This window comes from Halichoerus grypus, chromosome 2, assembly GCF_964656455.1.
Source record: "Halichoerus grypus chromosome 2, mHalGry1.hap1.1, whole genome shotgun sequence".
NCBI classification, from domain to species: Eukaryota; Metazoa; Chordata; class Mammalia; order Carnivora; family Phocidae; genus Halichoerus; species Halichoerus grypus.
The window spans coordinates 135,280,478-135,303,329 of record NC_135713.1 but is presented as its reverse complement, the minus strand read 5'-3'; the positions used below and the strand labels follow the sequence as shown (position 1 = coordinate 135,303,329).

The 22,852-nt window shown below is 37.6% G+C and overlaps 1 pseudogene; it reads left to right on the top strand.

Moving 5' to 3' along the window:
• The first annotated feature begins 18,603 nt into the window (after window positions 1-18,603).
• On the top strand, window positions 18,604-22,056 carry LOC118529407 (52 kDa repressor of the inhibitor of the protein kinase pseudogene; annotated as a pseudogene).
• Window positions 22,057-22,852: the final 796 nt, after the last annotated feature.

Below are 22,852 nucleotides of genomic sequence, written 5' to 3'. Positions count from 1 at the left end.
GAGGGAGAAGAAGACTCCCTGCTGAGCAAGGAGTCAGATGCGGGGCTCAATCCCAAGAGCCTGGGATCATGACCTGAGCCAAAGGCAGATGCTCAACTGACTGAGCCACTCAAGGCACCCCTATTTTTATACCATCATCATGTTATCTGCAAATAGTGACAATTTTACTTTTTCCTTTCCAATTTGGATGCTCTTATTTCTTTTTCTTGCATAATTGCTCTAACTAGAACTTCCAATACTATGTTAAATAGAAGTGGTGAGAGTGGGCAACTTCGCCTTTATTATCTTGAAATATGTTCCCTCTATTCCCTCTTTTCTGATAGTTTTTATCATAAATCAATTTTGAAAAAATAAATCAATGTTGAATTTTGTCAAGGGCTTTTTCTGCATCTACTGAGATGATATGATTTTTATCCTTCATTTTGTTAACATGGTACATCATATTGATTGATTTGCAGATGTTGAAATACCCTTGCATGGCTGGAATAAATCCCACATGATCATGGTGTATGATTCTTTTAAAATATTGTTGAATTTGGTTTGCTAATATTTTGTTGAGGATTTTTGCTTCTATGTTCATCAGAGATAAGAGCCTGTGATTTTCTTTTCTTATGACATTCTTATCTGGTTTTTGTATTAGGATAATGCTGGCCTCATAAATTGAGTTTGGAAGAGTTCTCTACTTCACTCTTTTTTGCAAGAGTTTGAGAAGGATTGGTATTAATTCTTCTTTGAATGTTTGGTAGAATTCAACAGTGAAGCTGTCTGGTCCAGGACTTCAGTTAGTTGGGAAGTTTTTGATTAGTGATTCTATCTCCTAATAGTAATTGGTCTGTTCGGATTTTCTATTCCATCATGATTCAGTCTAGGAAGGTCGTATGTTCCCAGGAACTTATCCATTTTTTGGTTGTCCATTTTGTTGGTGCATAATTGTTCATAGTGGTTTTATGATCCTTTGTACTTCCGTGGCATCGGTTGTAATATCTCTTTCATTTCTAATTTCATTTATTTAAGTTTTCTCTTTGTTTTTCTTGGTGAGTCTACCCAAAGGATTGTCAATTTTGTTCATTTTTTTCAAAAAACCACCTTTTAGTTTCATTCATATTTTCTATTGTCTTTTTAGTTTCCATTTCATTTATTTCTACTCTAATCTTTGTCATTTTCTTCCTTCTACTAACTTTGGGCTTTGTTTGTTCTTCTTTTTCTAGTTCTTTAAGGTGTAAAGTTAAGTTGTTTATTGGAGACTTTTCTTGTTTGTTGAAATAGGCATTAACAGCTATAAGCTTCCCTCTCAAAACTGCTTTTGCTACATTCCACAATTTTTGGTATATTTCCATTTTTGTTTATTTCAAGGTATTTTTAAATTTCTCCTTTGACCCATTAATTTTTTAGTAGCATTTGGTTGGCCTCTCCATATTTGTGAATTTTCCAGCTTTCCTCATGGAATTAATTTTTGGTTTCATACCACTGTGGTTGGAAAAGATGTTTCATATGATTTCATTCCTCCCAAATTTATTAAGACTTGTTTTGTGGCCTAAAATATAATCTATCCTGAAAAATTGCCATGTGAACTGAGAAGAATGCATATTTTGTTTTTTGGGGGGTAGAATGTTCTGTATATAACTGTTTAGTCCATCTGGTCTAACATGTTACTTAAGGTCAATATTTGCTTATTCGTTTTCTGTCTGGACGATCCACCCATCTATGTAAGTGAGGTATTAAAGTCTCCTACTATTTAATTAATAAAGTCTTCTACTCTATGAATTAAAGTATAACCACATTAAGACAATGTTTTATGATAGTCATCATTATTTTTAAACAGTGAAAGAACTTTTGTTTTTTTACCAAAGTGGATATGGTCATTATGTCATTTGTAATAAACTATTGTAGGCTGTCTTTTCAGTATCCTTTTACCTTTTCTTCTACCCAAAGAATTTTGAATTGCATCAGAAAATATACTTTTATCACATCCTATTTAGAAGCATTAATTCAACTCCCTGCTCCAGTAGAAAATTCTGTTTACTTTAGGTTAGTCTTATCTTTCCATTTTCCTGACCACAGTGATTGGCACAAGAATGGGAATGTGTCATTCACAATCAATTAGATTTGGAGAAACATTTACTGTGGATTAAAATTTTTCCCTTTCTTTTTTTAATCAGGAGTATCAAGATGAATGTCTTTTTCTCTGCTGGTTCTAAATGTGTAATTTATCCAGCCCCTGGGACTTTTGTAGCCAACTTTGGGGTCACAGGGAGAGAGTCAATCTGAAAATCAAGTCAACACCAAGGAAGTAGAGCATAGAAATGTGTTTTGGTCAGGTCTTTGAATCCTCTATCAAACTATTTATTTTATTTCTTTAAACTGGATTGGGTCAGATTTACTAAAGAGTGCTAACTGATACTAAGGAGCCTAGCGTATAACAAAACTTCAAAACTTTTGTACCAACATCTTCTGAATCTTTGGCGGGAATGACATGGCATCAAGGCAGTTCCTACCTTGTAATAAGCTCTTCCCTCACACTTTCACCCTGTCTCACTCTCCTTAACCTCATGACATTTCTTGAGGGGGCATCTCATAGCAGTATAAAAGCACAGTATTTATTTATTTATTTATTTATTTATTTATTTATTAAGATTTTATTTATTTATTTGACAGAGAGACACAGCGAGAGAGGGAACAGAAGCAAAGGGAGTGGGAGAGGGAGAAGCAGGCTTCCCGCGGAGCAGGGAGCCCGACGCGGGGCTCGATCCCAGGACCCTGGGATCATGACCTGAGCTGAAGGCAGACGCTTAACTGACTGAGCCACCCAGGTGCCCTAAAAGCACAGTATTTAATTGCAAAACTTATTTTCCATAACTTTGCACAACATAAGTGTCTTTTATATGTTATCAGATACCTTGGGAATTTTATAAAAGACAATCCTCAAGAATCAGTGCAGATTCTCCTTTGATTACCTGGGTGTCTTTCCATCCCAACTGGGGCTTTAGTAATGTGAGAAAGATTTAAAACATCTCTTTAGGTACGTGGCTACTTGGAAATAAAAGTGCACGCAATGTTGTTAGACTAGAGAAAAATTCAAGAGTTGCATTTTTAATATAGCATATACTTGTAACAGAAAGTTTTTGGATCACCCCACAAAATTCATTTTGTTTTGTCTTTTAATTTTTTAAAACAAAAATTATCAAATAATAGCTTTGTTGATTTGTACTGCTTTAAGTTTTGGGGAAAACAATGACATCTCTCCCCACCCTAATAGTATACCAATGCTAATATTTGCAGACTGCTTTCTAGTATTTGTCTAGATATTTTATGTAATTATGTTCAAATTTCATGTTCATTGCTTTGCTCTATATTTTCATTTAACATTTCATTTAACATTTTAACATTGTAATTTTTCCATGGTGCTACCTAAATAATTATCATTTTCATGGCTTCATAACATTTTATTAAGTGAGTGACAAAACATATTTAAGCACATTTCCTGATATTAGCCTTTAGAAGAAATACATGTTTATCTGGCCAACAAGTCTCACGTTCAAAAGAACGTTTGGATGTAAAAGTTTTTCTTTAGCAGAGCACATACCCGTGGCATTTACTGAAGAATGCAAGCCAGACAAATTCTAAGGCCAACGTACACTGTATCAGATTATTTTGTACTCACCCAGGAAGACCTATTCATCTATTTCAATTTGGAATGTCAATTTTACAGTCAAAGACCCAGAGACACTGTCTGCCTACCCTCTTTAATTTGACTATAAGGAAATGGTGGATTGCCCATCTCAATGTCTAGCTGTTTGCTACATATCTGGCCTAAGCACACAGCTATATCTTGGGTCTGACATTGACTTTAATCTTTAAAATATTACAAAACTCATTCGGGTGCTTGAATTTATCAAATTTAAACTTTGGAATTTCTTAACTTCTATTTCACTTCTCCAAAATACTTGTCATGAAGGCTCATCTCTCATAGGCGTTTTCCAATTTATTTTTTAGAAAGTCAAGCTTCTCTTTCCTAGCAATTCTCTACATGAAATTGCTCACTTTTAGAAGCATGGCCACCCTCAGAGGAGAAAAAAGCCAGAAACCTGTTTAGTAGTAAAGCCTCCTTATTGGTTTTAGAACCTTTAAGCACAAACATGAGAATAAAATTATTATAGCTAGTGTTTATTGAGGGGTTACTATTAACCAAGCACAATACAAAGTGCTTTATATATTTTAAATTTAATCATCACAAAAATCTTATGAGATAAGTACTATTATTAACTTCATTTTTGAAAGGAAGAAATTGAGTTTTTAAGGTTTATGAATAACTTACTCAAGATTACATTATCTGTAAGTGTTAATATTGAGTCAGGGTTGATGTTTAATTCTATTAACTTAGAAATCAACAAGGAAACCCAAGAACTAAATACCAATCTCACTCAGAGAAGATGAGAAAAATGAGAGGTTTTCAATTATATGAAAATAGACTACAGAATATATTGCCCAGATACATTTCTATGAAGTATGGTATGCCTTCTCCCATTCCCCACATGCCCATGCTTGACAGGAAAACTTACAGGGGTATCATTTCTAGACAAGCCCTCAGAATCTGTCACAACAGTGGTCTAGGTAATCGTCTGGGGCTGACTACAGAAATGGATGCTTTTGCTGTCCGAGGAGACTGAGAGCAGCCCACTGAGGGACCCTTCCAGAAAGGCAGCTGTGGTGCATATACTAAATGAAGAGTGTGGGAAATAATATCATCTGCTTCACAAAACTGTTGATATGATTAAATGAACTAAAACAAAGTTCCAGATAACTTTGGCTGGATAAATGTTTACTCCACAAAATAACACTGTTATGAGCCAAGCACTTTTCTACGCTCTTACACACAACAGAAAAAATCCACCTCATTCACACCAACTTTCACAAAGCTTGAGGTAAACAAGGACTATTCTCCAAGTTCATTCAGTCATTTCTTAAGCCACTCACTCATGTATTTACTCATCCAATGTTTTCAACAAACATTATCTGATTATCCACTGTGTGCCTAACACTGATCTTTGAAGAATATAAAAAATGTAACCCTGCTACAAAGAACAATTTTACTCGATCAGAAGGGACACTACTAAATACAACTAACTATGATAAAATTTGTGAGGCTTTATAAAATAGGTAAAAATAAAACAGCTATGGAAGTACAAGCAACAGGGAGCCTTCCTACAGAAATGAACTTTGATCTAAATTATACACATAGGGTGTATTTCTATTTCACAAGTCTTAGCAGATCTGAATACTATTCTAAAGGGTAGTGTCCTGTCTTATTGTTAACAGAAATTTTGTTTCACTTAATTATATTTGCTTATGTTTTTTTAAAGGCACCGTTAGCCCACACTGTACTTAAATGTATGCACAATATCTACTAGTTCAGTGGCATACAACTGTCACTTGCCCAACCCTATATTCTCTGAGGGAACATTATAATTCAGAGGTGGTTCTGAGAATGCCTCACAGGTTTAATTTAATTAGTATAGTTCTGACATTTTCATAGTATTAACATATAATCTTTTGTCCCTATAGAGTGGCCTGTTCATTATTTTTTCTGCCTGAAGCTTAGAGCACATTGATTTCCAATTACCAGTTTATAAAACTGCCAAGTCATCTCTGTCAAGCAGTTTAAAAATTATACAAGTCAACTCAAGTAACTGAAGCATTAATTAAAATTTTGCGTATTATAAAAAAGGACACGGGAGACAGATGTGAAAACACTGTTCATGATTGCGAAGGAGAACTTGAAAACAAGGTTATTGGGGAGACGTGGCCCTAAAAGGATCCGTCACTGTAAATAATTGGCATATTCCTGTCATATTTCTATAGATAAGGAATTTTTGATTTCATTATGAATAAACAATTCTCGATAAATTTGAGTAAACTACTAATATATATATATTAGTATGTATCTCTCATGTATATAATGTATGTGTGTGTATGTATATATATATATATATATATAATATACACACACATGAGGTTATTTTAGGAAGAATATGGCAATTCTACTGAGTAAGTGACCTATCTGGGAAACTCTAAAGGACTTGTGTGAGAATTCAGGTATTTTAAACATTAATATATTGAATGCTGTGGATATCAATTAAAATTAGAATCACTTAAGAGTAACAGAGAACTAAAATAATACTGATTAAAGCAAGAGAGAATTTTATTGCTTAATAGGCTAGAGGAAAGTGGTAACTCTAGTCCATGGAGTCTTTAGGAACCAAGATCCCTTCTAACTCTTTGCTTTATCATCTTAAGGGTGTAGTCCCCATCTTCATGGTTCACAAGGGACATTAGAACCCCAGGAATCAGGTCTATGTTTTGGACAGCAGGAATAAAGAGGGATAAAAAAAAAATGGAGGAAAGAACAGGCTATCATACATTAGGATTCCCAGAGGTCGCCACATATTTACATTTAGTTACACAGTCATTCCTGGCTGCAATGAAGACAGAAAAATGTTCATTTTATTCTGATATTTGTCTGCTTCTGCTGAAACATGGGCTTCCTATGATAGGGGAAAAGGGGAGAATGGAGAACGGAATGTCCTCTGCTATTTTCTGCCGCATCATTTGATTAATTGGGTTATTTAAAAATACTTTGGTAGTATCAAAATAAACTGAAGACACATTATTTATAGACAGCAAACTAAGAACACAATACTGCAAAATGGACAAATTAGGAAATAACAAAGTGAATTAAAATCAACCTTCCCAAGATTGAAGTTAGGAGGGAGAGTGGAGGGGAGAAAATAATATGCTCTCAGTGTGGGAAAAGGAAGGGATATATAGATCTTTATCAGCAGGGGAAACAATCAGATAAAGAACAAAAATCAAACCCAATTAGAGAAGGAAGCATGCAACAAAAAAGGTGTGACCAAGATTCTTAGTGCTCTAGAAATTACCTAAACAGAGACTAAGTTAAGATTTCATTTTTAAGTCAAGTTAATATTAAAATATATTTTTTGACTTTACTTAATTTAAAATAAGAACAGTGCTAGGAGCTCTAAATGGTACCCCAAAAATCTTTTTTGTTTAATGATCCATTCCATATAGGACTTTAGAACCTCCTGTGGAAAGAAACACTGTCACTTAACGATGGTAATAATTCTATAATAAATAAGGAAATAATGGAAGACAGTGACATAATGAGTAACTGTGAAGTATTTCCAGAACTAGATCTTGTAGGAAAATCAGGATATGGACAGGCAACATAGAGACTTAAGCTGGGAATAGGAGACAGGAACGAAACAGAAGCCACTGAGCACCCTGTAATCAGTGCAAGATACAAAAGATTCATTTGTGTAGGAAACACTATGTAGCGTCCAGTCCACCTTAGACTACTATTCTTCTGTGGTAATTTCCCAAAGCCTTTCCTAATTAGATTGAGAGGAAGAAATCATCACTGTTCAGTAGCTGGTCATCACACACCATTGGTTCGCCCTACCTCGTATCTGTAAACGTATTTTAAACCTCACAACTCTTAGTAAAAAATTACAACATTACAGCAAAATTCAGACCAAGCACTAGAGATGAGTAATATCAAATAAACTATAAGTGTGTAAGATTCCTTATATAGAGGTAATCTGAAACTGTAAGACCAATTCCCGGGACTGTGGACCCCAAGGAGGCATCCATCCCCAGAGTGTAGGGGTATCTCACAAAAATAATTTTAAAAGCGTGAAGGTATTTTAGTGATTCACAAAGCCTAACAACTACAAAAAAAAGAAAATAGAAATGTAAGTTAAAAAATACCAAATTGATAAATGAGCATATTTCCTTGTTTTTAACCGTATCATCAATTTAACATGATAAAACTGATTCTGTTGTGATAATATCAAATCCCGTATTCAATTTTCATGCCACTGATTAATTAAAAATGGGAAAACAAAGTATTATTCAATAGGGGCCATGCGGCCAAAACTTTTTCCAAAAGTTAAATTTCTTAAGCTAAAAGAACAAAAGCAACTAAAGAATTCCTTTACAGGTGATAAAATTGTTTGGGACACATTGAGCCAATATTGAGAAATGATAGAATGTTACATCTTGGAAAAGATCATTCCAGTTGTAGATCATTACGTTCTTTTTCTGGATAGTTGAAAAGGCATCTGTTTATTTCTTAATGATTAGTATTTTAATGCAAATATAATAAAAAAAATTGTCCTTCACAATTTTTCAAAGTAAAAGTTAAGTATTCAAAAGCTGTCTTTCTTCTCTCATTATCTCAAACTGTCCAGAGATCTCTAATAGTATCCTAAAACTAAAAAGTTACTAAGATTTCGAAACATGATTTACCTTTACACAATTATTTCAAAACTTAGCCACAGAACTAAGACAACTTGGTAATAACATACTAGTAATAACATGTCATCTGATTTTTTTTATATTCCTGTCAAAACAAGCATAAGCTTATTCCATCAAAAAAAAAAATTAAAAATCAGTGTTGGCTGGAACATTTCTGTCATCTAGCATAACTTTGATTCCAAAATCAAGTTTTTACTATTCTACAGGGAATTACAGAGCAAAACCAAAGAGATTACATTAGAAATCAGTAATGCCAGATCTAGTTTCAGATAAGACACTGTCTTTTATAATTAGACCACTTAGAGAATCCCAAAGCAGGGGGTATACAGCTCCAGAACTGTACAAAAACAACTGAGTACAGGAAGAAAAATACTAGAAAATATTTTTCATAAAATATGGCTTAACAGAAATGAAGTTTCTGGTATTTAATATATGAACTGACAATACTATATGTATCAAATATACATATATTATAAGCAGAAATTCATAGCATTTCTTTTTTAATTTTTATAAAGATTTATTTTTTATTTATTTATTTATTAGCGAGAGAGAGTGCACAGTGGGGGTGGAGGGAGGAGGTGCTGAAGGAGAGAGAATCTTTTTTTTTTTTTAAAGATTTTATTTATTTATTTGACAGAGAGAGACACAGCGAGAATAGGAACACAAGCAGGGGGAGTGGGAGAGGGAGAAGCAGGCTTCCCGCCAAGCATGGAGCCCGATGCTGGGCTCAATCCCAGGACCCTGGGACCACGGCATGAGCTGAAGGCAGACGCTTAATGACTGAGCCACCCAGGCGCCAGGGAATCTTAAGCAGACTCTGTGCTGAGCATGGAGCCCGAGGCGGGGCTCCATCCCACAACCCTGAGATCATGACCTGAGCTGAAACCAAGAGTCAGATGCTCAACCAATTGAACCATCCAGGCACCCTAAAACACTTCTAATAGAGACATGCAATCAAAAAATTTAGAGACTATTAAATGAGATGACTGGAGGGCCTTCCCTAATCTGCAGTTTTATAACTTACTATTTTAAGGTTGTCCCTTAACTTCTCTGATGGAAACAAACTAAGAAACATGAATACAGCATGGTGTTACAAGGAGTAGGTAAGGGAATGATTAAAGACTGCCCAGCATAAGGCAATAAGGAGCTGAAATACACTGGAAAGCATTCACCTCACCCAAGGGGAACTAGCTACTTCTCAGCTTTAGATAGTTGCTGCTATGTATGTTCAGAGTATATAAGATAATCCAGAAATTTAACATTTATGTGAACTTTCATGAGTTTTAGAAGACAAAACAACAAAACAAAGCACTATGGTCATGACACAACTCCAGATTGCCTTTTACTCTGGGATAACGCTCAGGAGTGTGAACTGGGGACTCGGGGAGAGCGAACTAACAGCTGGATTACCAATCGTTTGTTTGATGGGCTCGCCTCAGTCCCTAGTCAGGCTGAACTTGCTTCTCGTCTGTAAAGTAGGAGTAGCACATCTGCCCCACTGGGTTGCTCTGGGGGTTAAACGAGGAAATGTATGCAAGGCATTTCAGCATCACGCCTACTACACAGTAAGTACTCTGTCAATCTCAGTTAAAATAATAACTGAGTTTCTATGAGGTGCCAAGCACTTTTAATGATAACACCAGATTTGCATCTTTTCACAAAACTGTAAGAACAATCTAACTGTTACCAAAGAGAAAAATGAGACTCAGAGTGAAATAGAATATGCCCAAGGTCACGACTTGATTTTTGAATGCAGCTGAAGGGATTCCAACCCTGACCATCTTTCTCGGGTCACAGTTGTGAGCTCTGCCTGTCAGCCTGCGTCTCTCAGACCCGCTGCTCACCAGCAGAGCTGGCATCGTCTGGACTGGGCAGACAGTTGAGTCCCTTCAGACCGTGATTTCTTAGTTCTCTTAAGAAAATAAAACCAGGGGCGCCTGGGTGGCTCAGTCGTTAAGCGTCTGCCTTCGGCTCAGGTCATGATCCCAGGGTCCTGGGATCGAGCCCCACATCGGGCTCCCTGCTCCGCGGGAAGCCTGCTTCTCCCTCTCCCACTCCCCCTGCTAGTGTTCCCTCTCTCGCTGTGTCTCTCTCTGTCAAATAAATAAATAAAATCTTTAAAAAAAAAAAAAAAGATTCTCTCTCCTTCAGCACCTCCTCCCTCCACCCCCACTGTGCACTCTCTCTCGCTAATAAATAAATAAATTTAAAAAAATTAAAAAAAGAAAAGAAAAGAAAAGAAAACCAAAGTGCTGTGTTTTTCTCTGATGGTTTATGATGTGAAAACCCCACATACTAATGAAAAAAATGATTATTTTCAAAACTTTGTGTTACCCTGAGCCTGGAACCTTTACTAACTCATGAAAGAAAATTAAAACAAGGAATCTGCAAAGAAGTAAACAGACCATGTGACATAATTACCAATTTTGCCAAATTAATTAAAAACTCCACCATCCTCTTTTACTATAAATAATCTGACTTTTTATCTAGGAATGTTATAATTCCCTTTTTGCCCTCATTTCAGATGAATTTGATATTTTTTAAAGAGGGAAACAAATTTATTTGCATAAGTATGAGGTTTGTTATTTATTATTTATGTAACAGTTTCAAATTTATTAGAAAAGTATAAATTTTTTTAAAGCTTACCAGTTCATCATCATGTTAGAAGCAATTCCTTGCAGTATTTTATCTTTAGTCTCCATGCAAAGAAAGAAAGATAAAGCAAGGCTATTTGCTCAGTGGAATGCAATCCTGAACTCCCAGCATTCAATTTTCTGGTGCAGACTCTATGCCAAGACTTCACAAACTATAGCCTGTGGGCCAATTTGGCCTTCTATTTGTTTCTGTAAATAAAAATTTATTGGAAGCGACACTGATGCTCATTTCTTTATGTATTATCTATGGCTGCTTCTGAGCTAGAATGGCAGAACCAAGTAGGTGTGACTGAGACCAGATTTAAGCTTATCAGAAATAGGATGGGGGCACCTGGGTGGCTCAGTCTGTTAGTGTCTGCCTTTTGGCTGAGTTCAAGATTCTGGGGTCCTGGGATGGAGCCCTGTGTTGGGGCTCCCGGTTCAGCCGGGAGTCTGCTTCTCCCTCTCTTTCCCTACCCTCCCCCACCCCACCCAGCTCGTGTTCTCGCTCTCTCTCTGAAATGAATAAATAAAATCTTAAAAAAAAATAAGATGAAGTGAACTTGTCCTTTGGCCTTTATTTTCTAATTTTGAGCTCATAGAAAGGTCAAGACAGATTATTGAAAGCCATATCCACATATTGCATTCACTTATCTTCAAACTATATAAAAATAAAGTTCCAACGATACATTTATAAAATAAAAAAATGCAGACATAGCTAAGAAAAGGCTTTATTTGAAAATATTATTTCAATGGGGGAGGGAGACAATTGCAATAGGGAGAAAGCTCTGATGTAAGGTGTGCAAGCTTCTCAAAAGCTAAACAGAAAGGGAAGAGTAGATTATCCTAGAAAGAACCAGAGAAACAGACACAATAGGATGTATATAGATGTATAAGAGCAAAAGCTGGAGAAGCAGGAAAGGCAGTGGGGTTATTCAGTCTGAGTCAGGAGGCCTGAGAATCAAGGGGCCCACGGTGGAAGTCCCGGTCTGAGTCCAAAGCCCAAGAAACAGGAGCACCTGCATCCAAGGGCAGAACATGGATGTCTGAGCTCAAAGACTGAATTCACCCTCATGCTGCTTTTTTGTTCTATTCAGGCCCTCAGGATGGGATGATGGCCACAGGCATTGGTGAGGGCAGTCTTCTTTATTCAGTCTACTGATTCAAATGCTAATCTCTTCCAGGGACACTGTCCCAGAAACATCCAGAAATAGTGTTTTACCAGCACTGCAGGCATCCCTTAGCCCTGTCAAGTTATTTACACGTACAAGTAACCATCACATGTGGCAAAGTAGGATGAGTGCAGGTGGCATGACCCGACTGTAGGTAAGACAATATTTTACCTTGTGGTCAGCCAATTCTCACGAAAGGCTGTGCGTTGGCTTGAGCTGAGAGGGGGTCAAAGTTTGAGGCCCTAGGAGAAGGACGGAAACATGAAGTGTGATGAACAAGCATTTTGCTTGAAGTAATCTTTGGGGACAAAACAGTTTAACTAATTACATGTCTGGCCTTGTCACAGGGGCATTCCTGAGTCTGACTTAAGTCATCTGGGGTAGGATGTTTCCTTGCAGTAAGCCATTCCACAGACATAAAAATGGTGTGTGTAAGGGGGCTCCCTTAATCCTCGCTGTACTTCAAGATTATGGAGCTCAGATCAAATTCAACGTTGTCACATCACACAATTACCAGCAGCAACAAAATCCTTTAGGTCATGTGGTGTTGCAGGACCTCAGCAATATCATCAGTGAATGTAATGGGAGAAGTGAATTCATTTGTGGTATAGAAAAATAATACTAATGATGTTTTAGCCTAAAGGGACAACTTCAAAGCCATTTTAGTATTAAAGGCATTTCAGAAGTGGAAATGCCCTCTTAAAATAAGGAGAAAATAAGCTTTATGTTTTACTGATGTAGCAAGAAAACCTGAGCTGGCCTCTAGAAATCCCTAAGAATAGATAGTCATACAGAAAGGGTGGCAACAGAAAGAAAAGGGAGCTATTACCTGAACAACAAACACTTATTTCAGATTATGAGCTTAGAACAAGAAACTCCTAAACCTTGCATCATTTTCTTGTATTTCTTTATTCTTGCAAATCAGAGGATGCAGCAAGGAGAATTTTAGTAATGCCAGTAATGAGTAAGTCTTTAGAATGTGGGGAAAATCATATATCATATTTCTACCTAATACCACAAATAATTTATATGAAAAATAAAGATCATTGAGCATGTGCTCTGAGCCAGGCACTAATCTAGGGGGTGGTGTTAGTGTGAAGGAAAACAGATAAAGTCCTGACTTTGTGGTGCTTCATTTCCAGGGGAGAAGGAAAAAAGAAAGAAAGAAGAAAAAAAAGAAATCAATAAACAAAGAATCATATGATAGTTATTAGTTGTTATAGAGAGTTGATTGTGTCCCCCCAAATTCATAGGAATCCTCACCCTCAGTGCCTCAGAACGTGGCACTGAGGGTGAGGTAGGGTCTGTATTTGGAGGTAGGGTCTTTAAGAGGTAATTCAATTAAATGAGATCGTTAGATGTGCCCTAATCCAATATGACCGGAATCTTTATAAGAAGAAAGCTGGACGCAGACAGAAAGGGAACCATATGTGAGAAGAAGTCCATCTACAAGTCAAGAAGAAATGTTCTCAGAACTCAAAGGCCCCAGAATTTTGAGAAAATACATGTCTATTGTTTAAGCCACCCACTCTGTGGTACTTTGTTAGGGCAGTGCTAGCAAACAGTAATGAGAAGTGTTCTGTGGAAATAAAACCATGATCTGATACCACCTGACTGACGGGAAGAAGTGTGGGCAGGGGAGAGGCACAGCTTGGTTAGAGAAGTCAGTCGAGGCCCATGTGAACAGATTTCATTGCAAGATGAAGGAACCATGCCAAACCCAAGATAGCCAGGTTGCTGGGAAGGAAGATGGAATTGTAAAGTCCCAAAGAACACAAATGAAGCCAACATGACTGAAGGAGGAGGTCATACTTAAATTTGGTTGCTGGACACTAGGAATCTATAAAACATCAGGAGAATATGCCATGGCCTACCGATCATGGTTCTACTTTCTTCTCACTTTCGGAATCCATACACACAAATCTTCTGGGCTGCCAAAGCTAGGAACGAGGCAAAAACTGAACTGAGAGCCAAGGACCTATCCTTTACTTGCAAAGTGTAAATGATAATAAAAACCACACTGGGACTTTGACAGGTTTCATCACTCAAATAGTGTATTCCACTGTCTATCTCAAGTTGATTACCTTTGAAAGATAGAGAAAATAGAGGGCCATATGGAGGAAGTACAAAATAAAAATTGATTCGGGGAAGTACAGGAACAAAGTCATATAAACATTAAATTAGGTAATTCGTGCTCAAAGGCATGTTCCCAAAATTGTGTGTATGATCTCAAATAACATAAGGGAATTAATGGTTAAAAGAAGAGAAAAAAAAAACTGTCACACAAAAATGCCTTCCCATCACCTCAACTCCTACATAGACAGGATTAGACACACCATTAAAACCCAGCCCAACTGCATGTCTAGGAAAACTTTCAACCTTAGAAAATATTTCTCAGGACAGGCATATCAAAACCCTTAAGATTATCAGAAGAAATGAAATTTACACTGAAATTATATATAAACTATATCAATGATGGAAAATACATGACAGATTTCTCCCTCACTTGTCTCTTTTTTAAAACTTATTTATTTATTTATTTATTTATTTATTCATTTATTTATTTATTTATTTAAGAGAGAGAGCAGGGGGAGAGCAGAGGGAGAGGGATAAGTGGACTCTGGGCTGAGTGTAGAGCCTGACTCGGAGCTTGACCTCACAACCCTGAGATCATGACCTGAGCCAAAATCAGAGTCCCATGCTCAACCGACTGAGCCAGCCAGACATCCCCTCCCACACTTGTCTCTGAAACTCATGATAAGTATCCCCAATCACGCTTGACCTTCTCATAATGTACTGCAGTCATCTTAATGGAGGTTGTAAAATGTGGACTATTGTTTGAACTACTTGAATGTTTTTCTCTTTGGCATCCCTAACCATGTGACATGCCTAGAGTTGGCCTAAAGCCTCTGTCCACCTAAATGGGAATGAAAAGAGGGTTGACAACTTGTTACAGCAAGAATATAAAGAGAAAAAAAAAGAGATAATCCATTATATGTTTAAAAAAAAGAAGAAGATACACAGACCTGCACCTCTGAAACAAATAATACATTATATGTTAAAAAAAAAAAAAAAAGAAGATAGTAGGAAGGGACAAATGAAGGGGGGGAAATTGGAGGCAGAGACGAACCATGAGAGACTATGGACTCTGAGAAACAAACTGAGGGTTCTAGAGGGGAGGGGGCTGGGGGCATGGGTTAGCCTGGTGATGGGTATTAAAGAGGGCACGTACTGAATGGAGCACTGGGTGTTATATGCAAACAATGAATCATGGAACACTACATCAAAAACTAATGATGTAGGGGCGCCTGGGTGGCTCAGATGGTTAAGCGTCTGCCTTCGGCTCAGGTCATGATCTCAGGGTCCTGGGATTGAGTCCCGCATCGGGCTCCCTGCTCAGTGCAGAGCCTGCTTCTCCCTCTCCCTCTGCTTGTGCTCTTCTATCTCTCTGTCAAATAAATAAATGAAATCTTTAAAAAAAAAAAAAAAACTGATGATGTAATGTATGGTGATTAACATAACATAATAAAAAAATAAAAAATAAATAAAAAATAAAAAAACTAATGATGTAATGTATGGTGATTAACATAACATAATAAAATTAAAAAAAGAAGAAGAAGAAGATAGCAGGAAGGGTAAAATGAAGGGGGGGGAAATCAGAGGGGTAGACGAACCATGAGAGACTATGGAATCTGAGAAGCAAACTGAGGGTTCTAGAGGGGAGGGAAGTGGGGGGATGGGTTAGCCTGGATGGGTATTAAAGAGGGCACGTTCTGCATGGAGCACTGGGTGTTATACGCAAGCAGTGAATCATGGAACACTACATCAAAAACTAATGATGTAATGTATCATGATTAACATAACATAATAAAATTTAAAAAAAAAGAGATAATCCACTTCTTTCTGTTCTAAGACAATAGTTTTGAAAGGCCAGTTGTGTTACAGGAAAAAAAAATGTTCTAAATTCCTGATCTGCCATTTTGGAATTGGGATGTAGGCTTGGTGGCCTTGAACCAGAAGCTTTATTTTAAGATGTTGGCCAAAGAGCAAGCAGAATATGGTAAGATTTCAGTCCTTAGAGAAGCAGATACTCAGACACATGCCTGATATCCTTCCTAATGGCCAAAATCACAGAAAAAAGAGTTACGTTAAAAAGTTTGAAAAAAATTCGAGGATTGTAAAGTCAGTTGTCCTCTAAACTACACTCAAGCAAATCTAGAAAAAGCCATTATCAAATAAACTAAGCAATGAGGCAAACACCAGGCCTCCTTTAGTTCCTATGTGACATGGTATACAAAAACCTAGATGTTCCCAAATACCCAATGGGTTCCCAGAAGATAGCTGAGTTGGGACTATGGGCCTGCCCCTCGCACTCTCCAGTAGCAAAACAGAGAGAGATCCCAAGGCAAAAACTAAGAATCTAACAGACTGGTTTAAGGAGCTTATTGTGCTACCAGGAGCCAAGATGAGCTGTGAAAAATCTGGGAAATGCCTTGACACAACAAAGAAACAGACTAGTTGTTATTAGTTAGGTCGTAATCTAGACCAGCTAGATTCAGCAAGATTCCAGACCCGTCCTGCCCTTCATCACCAAGAGGATGTGTGTCATTCCCTTTCCCATATGATCAGATGCCAACTTGAAAAGCTATGGGGAAGAGGGTAGAATTCTAAGACTGAGCATTTATCTAAAAGATTCTTTCATTATGACATTAAATGACCAGTTTGCACTTGAATCTTTAGTTGCCATCCCCATGCACATAATTATTCAGCAAGACATTTATGATGAACATTCAATGAAATTTTTTTTTATTTTAAAAGAGGCTATATTTTATTTGCCCGCGTCAATATAAGTAACTAAGTGAAGCCACTAAACAAGAGACTGGAGAAATTATTGTCTGTGGGCCCAAGTCTTTTTCTTGGATGGCACTAACGTGAGAGTTATAAATAAATAAATAAATAAATAAATAAATAAATAAATAGGTGTCTCTGTAACTTTTTTTTTCTGTGTATATTTACCTGACTCATCTCCAAAACCACTTCACATCAACACATCCTATCTGTAAAAGGTTACTTGGGACAGATTATATCAAGTCTGACATCGTGGAAGATATGTATTTTTTTTTTCAGGTGTTGTTTCCTAATGTCCGTCGTGTTGATTAAACTTTAACTCTCAAAGCTGAATCTCCTTCCTTGACCTCAAAGTTTTTCAGATGGGGTGGGAAGTGCAAAGGATATTGCCAAATCCACAACAAAATGTATCACATTAAGTTAGCTTTCAGTCAAATTAGACTTTTATTTACCAAAGTATCACACGAATAATACTTCTGATCATTAACATTAAAAGCTACATAGCCAGGTCATGGGTTCGTCAAAGAACCCTTTCTCTTCCCCTGAGATTCTGAATTTATAATGTTCCTGTTCCTCTGTCTCTCTGGGTCTCTCTCTCTCTCTCAATCCTTGTCTACCTCCCTCCTTTTTCCTTTCCTTCACAGACACGCATATTTTCTCATTAGTTTTCTAATTGGATTCTCTGTTTTTATCTTGGAGACATCAGAATCCTCCCATGGAGAGACACGGTTCACTTTGACTTCCACTTTTTATCTCTGGTTTCAAAAGAACTTCTTCATGATGAGAAAAGACAACCACATGTACTTTTATGTAAAGCCATGCATTCCTAAATTCTGAAAATAGATAGCATAATTTAGCATTATGAAAGTATATGCTCTGATCTGATATTTATCATGTCTCTGAGCAATGCCATTCTTATAAAGCAATTCACATTAATATTCCTAGTGGGCTAGTAATAGACCTTACAAAAGGTAAAAACAAAAACAAAGTATTTCTTCATTTCTTCAGAGTAATGGCATCTTTTGAAGTTATACTGCAAATGCTTGAATCGGTAAGGAAACTAAAAATGAGAAGTGACAAATACAGGAGTGCCTTTGAAAGGTTTGCTTGGTATATTCTCCATTTTGGAGAGGGGACTAAAATTTCATTTATTATTGCACGTATATAACTTGTGTACTTAACCATTACTAATGTAATTATCAAGTTCATCACAAAAAAGTACCAAATTTGTTAGTTTTATTGACAAATTTAAAAAAGAAACTTTATAGAGCAGTTTTGAAAAACGAATTGCTTCAAGTAGTATGCAATGTCGTGGTCATTCAATCTGATGAAATAGAAAGTGCCATAGACCAAGGTCCTTGGTTGTGGCTCCATTTCTTCAGAGAACCTTGTTATCCTCCTCACTGACCATGTAACTGGTCAACGACTTTCTCATCTGTCCAGTGGGCAAATTTGACTCTGAGAGTCCCTTTACAAGTCTGTAAACTTGTGGCTCACTATTCCAAACTAAAGAATAATGTGAAGAAGTATCTAAACAGGACTAGAGTTGGATATAATGTAAACAAAAAGAGGGCTTTCTTTTCTCATTGGATTCTACTACTGAAGCTATATATTTAAAAAAAAAGAAAAAAAAAAAAGTGAGCCCCCCGGCGCGCCGGCGTTGCCGAGCCGGCCGGCCGGCCTGGCTCCCCTCCCCGGCCCCGACGGGCGGGCGGGCTGCCCTGAGGAGGCGGGGAGGGGAGGGCTGGGCCGGCCGGCGGGTGGGCGACGATGCCGAACTTCTGCGCTGCCCCCAACTGCACGAGGAAGAGTACGCAGTCGGACCTGGCCTTCTTCAGGTTCCCGCGGGATCCGGCCAGATGCCAGAAGTGGGTGGAGAATTGTAGGAGAGCGGACTTAGAAGATAAAACACCTGATCAACTAAATAAACATTATCGATTATGTGCCAAACACTTTGAGACCTCTATGATCTGTAGAACTAGTCCTTATAGGACAGTTCTTCGAGATAATGCAATACCAACAATATTTGATCTTACCAGTCATTTGAACAATCCACATAGTAGACACAGAAAACGAATAAAAGAATTGAGTGAAGATGAAATCAGGACACTGAATCAGAAAAAAATTGATGAAACTTCTGAACAGGAACCAAAACATAAAGAAATAAATAACAGCAATGCTCAGAATCCCAGTGCAGAAGAAGGGGGTGAAGAACAGGATGAAGACATTCTACCTTTAACCCTTGAAGAGAAAGAAAACAAAGAATACTTAAAATCTTTATTTGAAATTTTGATTCTTATGGGAAAACAAAACATACCTCTGGATGGGCATGAAACTGATGAAATCCCAGAGGGTCTGTTTACTCCGGATAACTTCCAAGCACTGCTGGAGTGCCGGATAAATTCTGGCGAAGAGGTTCTGAGAAAGCGCTTTGAGACAACAGCAGTTAACACATTGTTCTGCTCAAAAACACAGCAGAAACAGATGCTAGACATCTGTGAGAGCTGCATTCGGGAGGAGACCCTCAGGGAAGTGAGAGACTCCCACTTCTTTTCCATCATCACTGATGACGTAGTGGACATAGCAGGGGAAGAACACTTGCCTGTGTTGGTGAGGTTTGTTGATGAATCTCATAACCTGAGAGAGGAATTTGTGGGCTTCTTGCCTTATGAAGCTGATGCAGAAATTTTGGCTGTAAAATTTCACACTACGATAACTGAGAAGTGGGGGTTAAACATGGAGTATTGTCGTGGCCAGGCTTACATTGTGTCCAGTGGATTTTCTTCCAAAATGAAAGTCGTTGCTTCTAGACTTTTAGAGAAATATCCCCAAGCTGTCTACACACTTTGCTCTTCCTGTGCCTTAAATATGTGGTTGGCAAAATCAGTGCCTGTTGTGGGAGTATCTGTTGCGTTAGGAACAATTGAGGAAGTTTGTTCTTTCTTCCATCGATCTCCACAGTTGCTTTTGGAGCTTGACAATGTAATTTCTGTCCTCTTTCAGAACAATGAGGAAAAGGGTAAAGAACTGAAGGAAATCTGCCATTCTCAGTGGACAGGCAGGCATGATGCTTTTGAAATTTTAGTGGACCTCCTACAAGCACTTGTTTTATGTTTAGATGGTATAAATAGTGATACAAATATTAGATGGAATAACTATATAGCTGGTCGAGCTTTTGTACTCTGTAGTGCAGTAACAGATTTTGATTTCATCGTTACCATTGTTGTTCTTAAAAATGTTCTATCTTTTACAAGAGCCTTTGGGAAGAACCTTCAAGGGCAAACCTCTGATGTCTTCTTTGCAGCCAGTAGCTTGACTGCAGTGCTGCATTCACTAAATGAAGTGATGGAAAATATTGAAGTTTATCATGAATTTTGGTTCGAAGAAGCCACAAATTTGGCAACTAAGCTTGATGTTCAGATGAAACTCCCTGGGAAATTCCGCAGAGCCCAGCAAGGTAACCTGGAATCTCAGCTCACTTCTGAGAGTTACTATAAAGAAACTCTAAGTGTTCCAACAGTGGAACACATTATTCAGGAACTGAAAGATATATTCTCAGAACAGCACCTCAAAGCTCTTAAATGCTTATCTCTTGTACCCTCTGTCATGGGACAGCTCAAATTTAATACATCGGAGGAGCACCATGCTGACATGTACAGAAGTGACTTGCCCAATCCCGACACACTCTCAGCTGAGCTGCATTGCTGGAGAATCAAGTGGAAACACAGAGGGAAAGATATAGAGCTTCCATCCACCATTTATGAAGCCCTGCATCTACCAGACATCAAGTTTTTTCCTAATGTTTATGCATTGCTAAAAGTCCTATGTATTCTTCCTGTGATGAAGGTTGAGAATGAACGCTATGAAAATGGGCGAAATCGTCTCAAAGCATACCTGAGGAACACTTTGACAGACCAAAGGTCAAGTAACTTGGCTTTGCTTAACATAAATTTTGATATAAAACATGATCTGGATTTAATGGTGGACACGTATATCAAACTCTATACAACTAAGTCAGAGCTTCCTACAGATAACTCAGAAACCATTGAAAATACCTAAAAGACTTTTAAAGTAGGCTTTCTCTTATGTTTGATATTTGGAAAAATCTGTAAGAAATTTGAAAACATCTTACAGAAAAGCTGTCAGGTGTATGTAGGCCACTTAATCACTGAATATCTTGACCTGTCGACCTCTCATTGAGTACATTAGCCATTGATAATCTGCCAATTTAAATGGCCCCTGTTTAAACTCTCATGCTTTGGAGACATACCTGTTCCAGAAGATAGCATTGAAAGTGCCACATTACACTTCTGTGGGATCTCTGCTAATGGCACTTGGGAATTGTTTTGGTTAAGTCATTTTAGATAAAACATTTATTGTCACTGGATCCAATTATCTGGTATTGAGTTATCAGTTCTTAGAAGATAAAGATTTTGAAGAGGTATGGGAGGAAGGAGTACATTTTATAAAATGTTACAATGAAGCTCAGAGTGACCTTTGAATAGTAGGAGTGTTAGTATGTTAAAAATCTGTAATGGACAGTTAAGGGAGTTACCAGACAGAGAGAGAGAGAAGCACGTGAGCTTGCCAGGCAAGGATTGCAGTAGAGATTTTGTCTTTATCAAATAAACTTAAAGGAACAAGTTACAATTAAAGTTTGAATGGGAGAGCCTGCCATTGTTGTTCCACATTGGATTGTTGCTGTTTACATTCCTTTGTTGAGCCTACATCTTCATAAGCTCTTTAGCAAGTGTATGTAGAACACCTACATCTTCATAAGCTTTTTAGCAGGTATATGTTGAACACCTCTGTTCATGGTCAAGACAGGATCAGAGGCCATGGATACTGACAACTGATGTGTCTGTTTTCCTCTTTTTCCATGACTATATCTACTGCCTCGTCTTGATTTATAAACAAAACCTGGAAAACCTACAAAAATAAGTGTTTTGTGGTTTATCTAGGAATAATACAGAAAATATTGCTGTTATTTTTGGTGAAGAAAATCAATTTTGTATAGTTTATTTCAACCTAAATAAAATGTGAATTTTGTTTAAAAAAAAAAAAAATGTGATCATGTATGGGACCTGCCTGGTGGACTGAAAAGATATATACCCATGTCCTAACCCTTAGAACCTGTGACTATTACCTTAGTTGGAAAAAGGGCCTTTGCAGATGTGATTCAGTTAAAAATCTTGAGAGGAGGTGTTTATCCTGGATAGTCCACCTGGGCTTTAGATACAATCACAGAAATAGAGGCAGAGGGAGTTTGGAGAAAAGACACAGAAAAGGGGAGGGGACAATGAGAAGAACACAGAGACTTAAGTAATGTGGTCTCAAGACAAAGAAAGCAAGGCGGATGGAAGAAGTAAGAAAGGTTTTCTCTAACGGAGCATCAAAAGGGAGTGTGGCTCTGCCCACACCTTGATTCAGGCTCCTGGCCTCTAGAATTGTAAGCCACCCAGTCTCTGATAATTTGTTATAGCAGTCTCAAGAAACTTCTACGGATCAGTTCCCCATGAAGGAGACCTTCCCCTTACTTGACCTTCCACAATCCCTTAGTATAACATTCTCCTCAGGGAGCCAGGGTGGGGTCCAAGCAGCTGCTACAGCTGTTTTTGGTCCACACTCATGTCTCTCCCTATGCTTATCTCTTTATTTCTGAACCCTCCTTCTTCAGGCTCTGGTTTTATCCACATTGGCAGCAGTTACTTAAAATTTTCAATGGCTTATCATTCCGTGATGTGTGAAGAGGCAGAAGGGGAACATTCCCCAGCTTTCAGAGAAAACTTCTAGAAAATTAGTTTAATGTTATTATACATAATAATTCATACTATACAAATTGGGGAGAAGCAAAATGCAGTA